The sequence below is a fragment of the Zootoca vivipara genome, chromosome 6 (assembly GCF_965207765.1).
Source record: "Zootoca vivipara chromosome 6, rZooViv2.hap1.1, whole genome shotgun sequence".
NCBI classification, from domain to species: domain Eukaryota; kingdom Metazoa; phylum Chordata; class Lepidosauria; order Squamata; family Lacertidae; genus Zootoca; species Zootoca vivipara.
The window spans coordinates 65,161,438-65,174,056 of NC_142589.1; positions in this window are offsets into that span (position 1 = coordinate 65,161,438).

The window sequence follows — 12,619 nt, forward strand, 5'->3', positions numbered from 1 at the left end:
GAACCTGTGGGCCTCCAGATGTTGTTGGACTTTAATTTCCATCAGCCTCAGCCCAAATGGCCAATGATCAGGGAAAATGGGAACTGGAGTCCAACAACATCTGGACAGCTACAGCTTCCCCATCCCTGGTCTCCTTGCCAGTAGTGGGTCTCCATACATGGAAATGAAAGGCCCCGAACCTGTGTGTAGTACTGTGTGTAAAAGAAACATGGAATAAACTAATATAAGACTTCATGAACAAAAGCAGCCATCTGTCATGCTTGGAGAGATGACATCTTTTTTATTTCTTACTGGCAGAAAATCAAACCATAAGAAACTGTAAAACTAGAAATATTGACTCATTTAAGAGACCTTAAATCTGTGTTTTTAATTCCCCATTCCATTGCTCTTCCCATAATGTTTATAAACATTTAATAACAATTTTTTTAAAGGAGCACAGGAAGCTGCCTTATATCAGCTTAGATTATTGTTCATCCAGCTCTGTATTTTCTGCTCTGCATAGAGGAAGGGCAATGGCTTCGTGGAAGGGCATCTTCTTTGCATGAAAAGACCCCTGGTTCGATCCCTGGTAGGTCCCTAAGTAGGGCTGGGTTTTCTACCCTGTCTGCAACCCTAGAAAGCTGCTGCCAGTCAGCACAGACAATACTAGCCTATATGGCCCAACAGTCCACCACAGAATAAGGCAGGTTCCTGAGTTTTTGTGAATTGTAGCAGCTCTCCAGGACCTCAGGCAAAGGACTTTCACCTCCTACCTGGCACACAACCTCACTTTCCCCTCTGTGTCTTGTTTCAAATGTGTGGTGAGGTTTGTGTGCATTCCCATACCCAAGGGGTGGGGCACCTCGGGCCTGGGACCAGAGATGGTTGGTGTCCATTGGGACTAGTGGGGCAGACAGCAAGGAAGCCAAGAGTAGGTGGAGCCAGAGTCAACGGCAGAACTAATTGTAATTTTATCCCCATCCTCCTCCCTAAGGAAAATTCTACAAGGAGTTGTACAAGGGCAATGCTGAGATGAAGGAAAAGGAAACTGACAGTCAGGGGGGCGGGGGACCATCTGGATTGGTTGTAAGACAGAAAGCAAGTGGGCTTGACCTTCTTTGCCCTAATGGACCAGCCACCAAAATGTAGTGCCCCAGTTAGTCCCCCCCTTGCCCCAGAGTCTCCCAGGTCCTCATACCTCATTACTTCCTCTAGGTTGAAGTATTCACTGTCTCTGCCCTGCACTCTCCTTTACTGCTTTTGCTTGGCTGAAGTTTGACCACGCTTCTTGCTTTCCTGGATAGAGGGTGCATCAAGGTAACAGTCACATCTTTTGCTCTACACAGTTTTGTCTCTGGTCACACCCACTTTTTGCCTCAAGGTCAAACCAAAACTGGCATGTGGCCCCCAGAAAGTTGCCTGTGCAGGAATGTGGCCATCAGCTGAGAAAGCCTTTAGCAGGGACAAAGATATTGGAGATTGGGATGTGAGAGAGTCTTAGCAGAGGGAAATGTTGCAAGGGACCCATCCGTTGAAGTCCGCAATACAATTTGCAGGAAGTCTGGATTCACTTAAGCACACAATCTAATTTGAAATAGCCTGAGTACAAAACAATTTCCGGAAACCCCCATCTTTCCATTGTGCCCCTCACATCTCAATCCCTCTGCGATGACAGCCGGTTTTATCAGCTTTGGCAGAAAATGCTCGGCTGTTCACTCCACTTTAGAATAAAAACAATCAAGGGGAAGAGATAATTTCTCCCTCTGTCACTAGGCCAGGCCTTGGCCTAAATCTCAGCAATACCTTTGTAAACCCAGGATCACCCTGTTCATTTTAAGGGCAAAGCTGGTGGACTTACACCAGTCGAAATGACATCCGAAGCTGGCCTGCTCTCTCTGCTTTTGCCCTTGCCAGAGATCAAACATGGAACAGTTATTGCATTGCCTTGGAATGCTCACTTGCAAAGGGACTTTGACAGACCAAAATGAAGCATGACACAATCATTTCTAAGAGTACTGCAGAGAGAGAGAGAGAGAGAGAGAGAGAGAGAGAGAGAGAGAGAGAGAGAGAGAGAGAGATTAGCACAGCATCCTGACAAAAGCGGGGCTGGAAAGAGTCTCATTTCTCTTTCGTTGCTTTTGACAGGATCTGGCAAGCAATGTGCTTGACCTCAGTCTTAAGCAAAGGTGAATGTGTGGCTTTTCCTTTTGCACAGAGCAGCTCAAGCAGGGAGGAGAGCTCACCTCTTTCTCTGCTTGGAGAGAGATAAGGCCAAAAGTGTCTTCAGCTCTGGAGTTCAAGCTGCGGGAAGATGCCAGGGCCGATGAGAAGACAACTTCAGAACACGGTTTGTGAAAAAGGTAGCCGAGAGTGAAGTCTAGCCAGCAAACAAAGTTTACTTGTGGGTTGTGTCAGCTGATACTGCTTAGGCTTCTGGGATCCTGTGTCAGGGGAAAGGGAAATTCAGGGTTAAGTATTGCCCTTCAAACCCCTCTCTCTATCTTACCCTTGGAATGCTCTTCCAGGCCACATCCCCTCTCCCCAGGCCTCAACGACCTTGCTCCACACTCTCCACAGGTCCTTTTGCCTGGAACTCTGATTGTGACACTTGCTCTTCCTTGTCTGGATGTGTGAGCATGTGTAGAAACTAGCCTACTGTACAAAGGTAATGTTTACATTAATTGCTCTGGCCACTTTTGCCTCTGGCCACTATCATCACTAGCATGTGTTACCCAGAAAGTTGCCCAGAAAGCAATGTGGCCCTTGGGCTGAAAATGGTTTCCCACCTCTTCTGTAATGAAACACTATGTGGTTGGCCTGCACAGCTGATGATAGACATTTTCTTTTCTGGTCCAGCATAGAAGCATTTCCACCCCACCCAATGAACTGGGCCTCCCTTCCCCCTCCCTCTATCCCTTGGTGGCAATATCTAATAAGGGAATGAAACCAGTCTCTCTTAACTGCACCATTTACTTATTGCATTTCTATCCAACTTTTTGTTTCAAAGAGTGAAACATGGCATACATGGTTCTTTTCCTGTTCATTTAATCCCCACAGCAGGTAAAGTAAATTAAGCTGAGAGCCAGTGACTCCCAGTGAGCTTTGTGGCCATGTGGGGATCTGACCTGGTCTCCTTTGCCCTAGTCTGACCCTCTAACTTGACATCCAAACAGCAATGAAGACCTCTGTGTTGGCAATCCTCATGCTGAGTTTGGTGATGATATCTTGAGTGGTGTCAAACCCATGGCAAAGGCTTGGTGAAGTCACATCTCAGCCTGTCATCTTGAATCGAAATAATGCCTGGCATCCATATATCAACAAAGATTGCCAACCCCATGTTGGAATGCTCATGCAGAGTTTGGCAACAATATCTCAAGAGGCAACCAAACTTATGCCAAAAAAGTGTGAAGTCATGCCAAAGTCACTTTTCAGTCTGCCATCTTGATTCAAAATGGCGCGCAGCATCCAAACATTGACAAAGAGTGCTGCCTACATCTCAGGAACCTTTATGCCAAGTTTGGCCAAGATACCCTGATAGGTATCCAAATGCACAGGGAAGAAATAAACAAACAGTTGGATGGGCAAACTACATAGTAGACCAGGCATCCCCAACCTGTGGCCCTCCAGATATATTGGCCTACAACTCCCATGATCCCTAGCTAACAGGACCAGTGGTCAGGGATTATGGGAATTGTAGTCCAAAACATCTGGAGGGCCGAAGGTTGGGGATGCCTGTAGTAGATTCTCTGGACGCAGGCCTTCACTTTGGGGATGAATTGCTGTTGAAAGAGAGTCCTTTCCTTTTTCTTGCTTTTCTGCTGTTCTGTAAGGCAAATACTAGTTGATGGATTATTGTTGTCCCTTTTTTTGCCGATTCTTGCAGAGAAGTGGGATCCACTGCTCCATTTTAATGTGTCAAACGTGGCTGCCACTGCGACTTTTGTTTACCCGATTTGTAACCGTTGTTTCATTTTATACATTATTGTTTTATTATGTCATTGCCGGATGTGTTTTTGTGGAATGATGAGCTCTTCAGTAGAAGATTGGTAATAATTTGGAAGGCTATTGTTAGGGTTCAGCAGAGGTCAGGTCCCAAGTCTTGGGGTCCTTTGGAGATGGCTATCAGTCTGATGACACTGCAGGCAATCCGGGTCATGGAAGGGTCAAGTTCTATAAACATCAATTGAAGATCAGAAGGGACGAAAGGGAGTAGAATAATCCAGGGCAAGCTGGAGGTCAAGTTTCAAAGGCAGCATTGCCAGGGAAGGGGGCAAGATTCCCTCTAGTAAGACAGGTTGCTTAGAGTGAAGATTAAGCCCTGAGGCTGGGTTTGTATAAGGCTTGGTGGAGTCAGAATGGTGGAGTCCTTTGGGTCAGTGTACTGAGCTTTAAACCAGCTTGTTTTACAGACCCTTGTGGAACATAATTCAGATTGCACAAAAGATGTGGCAGGTAGACAGTCTTGGTTGCATACGAAGTAAGTTTCCATTGCTTGGCTCTTGGGAGCTGTCAGGGCTAAGGGAGGACCCAGGAGATGTTGGACTCCTCCTTAGGAGTCAGGAAACACAGGAAAACACCTTTGTTCAGAGCCCAAACATGATGTGTTTCCATAGCTCAATCTATGTAGGAGTCTCTACTGGGTGGGACCAATCCAGAGGAGCCTGAGAATACTTTGCTGGGTAGGGATAGCTGCTTAGAGAGTTGAACGTTACCTGTTCTAGCACTTACGACTCTTGAACTTGTGTTACAACTTCTTCATGCAAACAGACCACAGGATGGTAACCAGGTACAGCAGAGGGAGGAAACTTTTTTGAGGTCGAGGGCCGCATTCCCTTCTTGGCAACCTTCTGAGGGCCACATACCAGTCGTGGGCAGGGTCAGAGGCAAAAATGGGCAGAGCAATGTGCATATATATTGAACACACACTCTTACACCCCTATCTATTCAGACAAGGAAGGGGCATTATCAGAGTCCAAGGACAAATTCCCACCAGGCAAAAGAAGAGAATAGCTTACAGGTTTCCCTACTGAGTGAGAAATGCATGTGGAGTTTGCCAAATCATAATTTCAAAAGTAGGGTAGCTGTGGTGTTCTGTTCTTTCTAGCTGACAGTTTCTTATGTATATCAGAAGAAGGGAACTTTTCTGTGTGAATCCATGGAACTGTGATCATGTCAGATCTAACAAACTCTATGAAGTGGTGGATTAGATCTTTGAAAGGACTTTTATAAAAGTAGATGGGAGAAGATTAGTGTCTCAGGCCCCATCTGGACTCTACATTTAAAGCAGTATCATGCCGCTTTAAACAGCCCTGGCTAAAGAATCCTGGGAACTGTAGTTTGTTAAAGGTAAAGGTACTGAGAGTTGTTAGGAGACTCCTATTCCCTATAACTCTCAGAGTGGACTAATAGCTCAATCCCTCTTCCCAGGGAACTCTGTTCAATGTAGGTCTAACCTAAATGGACTAAATTACCATTTAGCTTGATGCTGGAGCTATTTAGTAACTTCCATGGTTCTAGATTCAGGTAGGTAGCCGTGTTGGTCTGACACAGTTGAAATAAAAAAAATTAAAAAAATTAAAAAAATGTCCAGGAGCACCTTAGAGACCAACTAAGTTTGTTCTTGGTATCTGAAGAAGTGTGCATGCAGATGCAAGCTTATACCAAGAACAAACTTAGTTGGTCTTTAAGGTGCTATGGGACGGTTTTTCTATTTAATAACGTTGAATCTAAAGCAATAGTTTGATCAATTTACCTGAAGCAGTTCAACCTTTTCCAGATAACAGTCAAACAGCCATTCAGACAGCAACATGAGAAACAGCAAGGTATGAAAAAGACAGTGACAGAATAAGAAGAGCAAACATAAACGTGTGAAGGGCTAGACATATCCCTGCACCATGCTGGAGCTAGTGCAGTGATTAGGTCTGTCCCATGATGGTACCTAGGTTGGTTCAGAATCCAATGTTTTTGGGCTTTCTGATCCTTGTCTCCTGTGGGGATCCCACCAGCATAAATTCTGCACACATATGCATTCTGCTGAACCTCCACTGTTGTCATATGATGGACAGTATTAGGCAAAAATTGTGTGCAAAACCATGTAATTTAGGAGATATGCACAATGAAATGCTGGTAGATATTCATATACATTGGCTCCCAGTATGTTTCTGAGCACAATTCAAAGTGTTGGTGCTGGCCTTTAAAGCCCCTAAATGGCCTCGGCCCAGGATACCTGAAGGAGCGGCTCCAGCCCGGACACTGAGGCCCAGCGCCAAGGGCCTTCTGGCGGTTCCCTCACTGTGAGAGGTGAGCTTATAGGGAACCAGGCAGAGGGCCTTCTTGGTAGTGGCGCCCACCCTGTGGAACACCTTCCCATCAGATATCAAGGAAATAAACAACTATCTGACATCTGAAGGCAGCCCTGTTTAGGGAAGTTTTTGTTGGAAGCCACCCAGAGTGGATGGGGAAACCCATCCAGATGGGCGGGGTATAAATTATTATTATTATTATTATTATTATTATTATTATTATTATTATTACTACTTTGCAAATGGCTGTGGAAATGTGGTTTGGGGGGGGGGCGTTGTCAATGAGAAAGAAAAAAAATGGAAAGATTCGTCTATCCTTCGCTTTCTCTGTATCAACATGGTCCAATGTCCATGGCTGCCCAGATCATGTGTTCTAGAAGAATCGGTTTCGACAAGGAGGTGTTTGGCTATTGCTGTATCGACTAGAAGATGAAGAACAGGTGCTTTGAAAGGGTGTGTTTGATCCTCTTCGGACCTAAGATATTATACCATGGAATTGCACTAATGTGTGCTAATAATTGGAGGACCAGTTAGGGGGAAATGCCTGATTTTTTGCAAATTAGCACACAGAGAAATGTTTTAAAAAGAAAGAAAAAGCCTACAATATATGTATAAAAACAACCAAGATAATGTATCACACTATGTACTGTGCTCATTTAGTTGACAAGCATAATTTAATTTTAATATTTATGCTAATGCTTCATAGCAGACAACCAAATGTGCTCTGCTATAGTTTGAGAAAATTAATGAAACCATAATAAGTAACATCATTATAGCCCTGTATTATTGCCTTCTCTCTCTCTCTCTCTCTCTCTCTCTCTCTCTCTCTCTCTCTCTCTCTCTGTGTGTGTGTGTGTGTGTGTGTGTCTGTGTGTGTGTGTGTCTGTGTGCATGCACACGCGCTGTGAGTTGGAAGACCATCATAGACTTGTGCATGAGGGTTTATGCAAATGAGAAAAGACCTGTTTATCACTAAAATTATATTTTATATATTTTATAATTTTATATATAACATATGGTATATGTTCATCACTAAAATTAACAAAACTTTGTAGCTCCCCTTTTAAAAAGAAGGAAGAAGTGAGGGAGAAAGAAAGAGATGTTCCTTGTGTTTGAAATAATTCCTTCATTTACTTATTCAGAACATTATCCAGGAAGATCAAGTAGACGTCACAATTTCTCTTGTGAAAACAGGACCCCGTAAGAGGTATATTGGTTTTGGAACATATTCTAAGTGTGTGTTTTTTAAAATGAATAAATTAATAAAAATGGGGTTTTTTTTATTATGACACTTCAGAAATGAGAAGAAAACGGAATTATAAAAGGTGTTTTTAGAATAAAAAATGAAATACCAAACGATATGGCTGGGTGGTTAAAAGCAGCATCATAACTGCATCTAATGGTGGCGGAAAAAAACAATTTATCACATTATTTAGCCTGCATGTATAATAAAAATGGCTTACGCTTTCAGTTAAAGCTCCGTTTGTAGCTGGCTTATGAAGTAATAAAATATAATTAACAGACGAGCCACAAGTGAAGAGTTCAGGTTGCAAATAGACTATATTAGATTCATACAGCAGACCCTTAGCAATGCTAAAGCCGGGTGCTAATAAGCAAGAACAAAAAAAACTGTCCGGATGCCTCTTGTTACACACTATTGCTGGACACTGCTGACAATTTCAGAATGCCCCTTGAGTAAGCTAACCTGAGGATGTTTTCCCAAATGATGGTGTATGTGAATAAAATTGCTCTGTTCATTCTCTGCATCAGTTTCTATGACACCAGCACTTCACTTTCACACACTGTATGTCCAGGAAAGATCATTCAGTCTTTACGCAGCTAATGAGCAAGAGACCCTGCTCCCACTGAAAAAAATAAGCTACTGTTATACATTCCCCACTTCCAGGGAAAGTCCAGGGACATTGCTGTTTGGCTTAGACTGTGTATAAAGGAGTCCTTGGAGCACCCCACAATTGCCTATCCTTGGCTCCCACAGGTTCAGGTCGGGGGTCACGAGCAAGAGACTTCAGCCAGGAGATTGAAGCAAAGAGCGGCCAGTGAGCCTGATCTTTATCTTTACAAGACTTCAAACTACCACATAGGAGAAGCAGAGAGAAGCCCCGAACAATGGCTACACCAGTATTTTGAAGTTTCCCAAACTTTCCCATAATACATTTCCAGAAGCATCACCAAGACATTATAGATATGTCACAGAAAAAGGTGTGGAGATCCAGGCATGCCCCTGTCAATATAGTCTTTGACACATACTCCATCACAGTACAAAGTATTTACAGTTCCCTGGTCCCTGAGTCAAGTCAAACACACCCCTTTGTCTTGTCCCAGTGCAGCCGACCTGATTGGTAAAGAATTGCCATCATCTGATTCCCCATGAAATCACCATTATTCTTCTCCAAAGTATAGCACTGAGAAGTTCACTCTGTGGTGGGAAACTGCCATGGAGGCAGACTGCCTAACATTTTTCCTTCCAGCACTTAAAATTGTCCAAATAGCATTTTCCACCATGGGGGAGATTATATGTGGGTGCCAAATGTGCTCCTGGGTAAGGTGAAATCTCCAAAATATATCAACCTACTACTTCTGCCTTGAAATTCTTTACAAACCATCCCTTGTCTCCAGGGTGGAATATGGCTCTCTGCTAAGCAGAAGTGACTTTTTCTCTCCCCTGCTCAAGATGGAGACTCTGTTTTACAGTCTCCCTTTGATTACCTTCACTGCGCTAAGCTGCATAACATTTCTTCAGGCATTTAACTTAAACATTTCCCTGCTTCTGCTTCAGACCCCCTAAATTCTTCTTCTGACACCGGAGCCTAATGAGGATAATTTCCTCCCCGGCCTGTCCCCAGAACAGCCGTTTCTCTAAATGTTAGGCAGTTTCCCAGCCTCTCTCCTCAGTCATCTTTTCTCCAGGCTGAGTCGGCCTGTCAGTTAACCTTTCCTCACAAGTCTGCTTCTCCAAGCCATTTCATCATTTTTGTGGCTCCCTTTCCAATTTGTGCAGCTCTTCTGTTCGTCTTAGACATCAAACAGGTGTAACTTATGGAGGGGGAAAGAAAAGCAGCTTGGATTGCGGCCATTATGATACCTCTGTGGCTCCAGACCTCCTTCCCCCTTCAAGCCCTGAATTGAGACGGGGTGGGAGGCTCTCTGAGAGAAATGTAGGCACTGCAGATAATGGCGGGCAGTTAATCAGAAATTCAGGCCTTCAGTGATCTGTGGCTCATTTTCACAAGATCGGCAGAGGGCTTGGAATAAGTCCTTTTTATCCTGACAGTGAAGCATCACCTGCTAGTTTCTCCAGCTCTGATATCCCAGCTGCAAGCTGATGTTTAGGTGACATCCTAGATTAGAGCTTAAAATGAACTGTGTGGCAATGGAGGGGTGGGGTGGGTGGGATATCCTCACAAAAAGTTTGCTAACTCAAATATGTCCGCAGGGATGCAACCATATATCCTCACTATTCAAACACCTTACCTCTGGAACAGGCATTACATATGGAGCAAAAGTGAATTTCAAACATTTCCAAATCAAAACAGTTTCCCTTTCCTTCTTTCTTTTTCTTTCTGAACTGAGATGCCTCCATCGCTGTCCCCCATGATCTGGTAACTTCCAGAGTGGGTTACTGCAGTGGGCTTTACATGGGGTTATCCTTGAAGATCAGGCATCCCCAAACTGTGGCCCTCCAGATGTTTTGGCCTACGACTCCCATGATCCCTAGCTAACAGGACCAATGGTCAGGGATGATGGGAATTGTAGTCCAAAACATCTGGAGGGCTGAAGTTTGGAGATGCCTGCTTGGAGATGGCTTGGGAAGTTCAGATGGTCAAAAATGATAGCTGCTAGATTATTGGCTGGGGTTCCATTTAGAACTATCACAATCCCAGGTGCCATTACATTTCTGGGCCCAATTTATGGTGCTCACATTAGTGGTTAAAGCCCGAAACCACTTTGGCCCAAAATATCTGAAAGATTGCCTCCTTCCCAACTCTCATTAAGATCAACAGAGGTATTAAGATTGGCAGATGTGGTCCTCCTAACATAGGTGCCAACTCCTTGGGCCCCTGGGTGCCAAAGCACCTGCAAAATTCCCCATGAAGGGGCCGGGCATCCACAAATGTTGGTGCCAGGGCTATGCACACTGCATTGCACCAATGGCTCTGGGCACCCACGATAGTGGTGCCAAGTTGGCACATCTGCCTCTTAGTACTTCCATCAACCTCAGAAGTTCAAGGTGATAGAGGGCATGTTGTGCTGCAGCTCCTAAATATTTGAATTCTCTCCCTACAGGGGAGCATCTGGTACCTTCACTGTATATCTTTTGTCATATGCCCAAGAAACACCTCTTTACCCTGACCATTAACACCTGAGATTTATATATTTTAGGACCTACCCTACTCTTCTTCTTATTATATATATTGGGTCACGAAGAGTCGGACACGACTAAACGACTAAACAACTATATATATATATATATATATATATATATATATATATATATATAATCATCAGCCCCAGTCAGCATGGCCAATGGTCGGGAATGAATGGAGAAGTAGTACTCTCATGACATACGGAGGGCCAGAGGTCCCTCACCTCTGTGCCAGGGGATGGAACCCATTGTGTCTTTGTCAGACATAGCTGTTGCAATAAAAAATACTTAACATATTAATAGTGAGCACATTGCAAAGCTTTCCCTTGGCTTATGCTGTGAGGGGGGGGGGGGAGAAGAGCGGGAAAGAAAAGGTACATCAAAAATGTAGTATGCATGCTAATAAAGCAAAAAGCCCAATGTACATTAGCACAGGGGCTAGGTTTGGAGTTCTCATTTAGCTTTGCTTTTTTAGCACTTTTGAGAACAAAAAGAAATCAAGAGTTGCACTAGAGATTCCAGGAATCTCTGGATGATTGCATAGTAATGAAGGATAATGCATAATGATGATGCACACTTTGGGGATCATTAGTATACATTCACCCACAGTGTCTGGGATTTATATCTGAAAAACAACATCTCAGGGGACCAGAGTGATTAAGCAGATATCTCTGTGCATATGTATTTTTTATATATAAAAAACTATTTGGAACAGCAGACCATAGGAATGGAGGGCAGGGCATCCTACTTTGATGCTCCTAGGGGCTTTGGCTTTGACTTCTTATAAATATAGAGCAGCCATGTGCTACTGTCATAAAAAGTTGGTCAACAGGTAGCCATTGTGGTTCATAAATCCTGAAATTAGAGGTGAAGTCCTTGGATTCCTAGTCCCTGCACTGGCACGTTGGCAAGTCAGAGCAGAGAACTGCACATGAATCCCTGTTGTTGTGAGCTCTACAATCCTAACTGAGCTGGGATGGCATTTGCTCTCTGATGAGGAGGAAGACAAGGGTGAAGAGGACACCATACGTGAGGAGCAGCCTGAGAGGGAGGATGGCACTCATCCCCTTTGTCTTTAGAGGCCAGAAAAGGGGAGAGAATCCTGCAGGCAGGGGCATAGGAAGATAGGGGCGGGCCGCGCCGAGCGACGGGCTCCAAGGGGCGGCATCATGGGGGCCCGCCTCGCCCCCAAAATGCGTGCCCCGCCCCTAGAATGTGTGTCACGCCCCTCCGGGAGGCGCTCCACGCCCCCAGAATGCGCGCCACAGCCCTCCGGGAGGCGTGCCCCACCCCTGGAACGTGCATACCACCCCTCCCGGAGGTATGCCCCGCCCCCGGAATACGCACCCCGCCCCGCCCCCAGAACGGGCGCCAGCCCCACCCTCGGTGCCGGAGCATGAAGCTCTGCCAATGCCTACGGCCCTGTCCTGCACCATTCACAGAATGGACATATCTCCTAGCAACAGGGGAGGTTCCCTACCTGCAGGGAGGGGAGATTGGACAACTGGAGGAGGAGGAGGAGGAGCCATAGGAGCAGAGCCCATCCTGTCACTGAGAACTTGGCACCACCTCCCCCAATGGCCCTCTGCGATGCTAAAATTCAGTGCCCCCTGCCTCTCTCGCTCCATTCTACAGCATTGTTGTGGCACCCCCTACAATGTGGTCAGTATGGTCACACCAGTCATGCTACCCTTAAACCTCCTCTGCCTCCGCTGTTGACAGCAGACCTGCAGCTCTTGAAGAAGCACATGTCTTCAAATGCCCTAGTTTTGTAGAGGGTCTCGTGAGTGAATGTGCCAGTCTTAAAAAACTGGCTGGGGAGATATTACTAATGTGGTGTCAGATTCCTGATGTCATTCTTGAGCCCTATAGCTGTGCACCTATAGGTTGGCTCGTACCATTGCAAACATTGAATAAACTTGCTTGTTTGCTTGCTTACAGCAAGAGTCTCTGT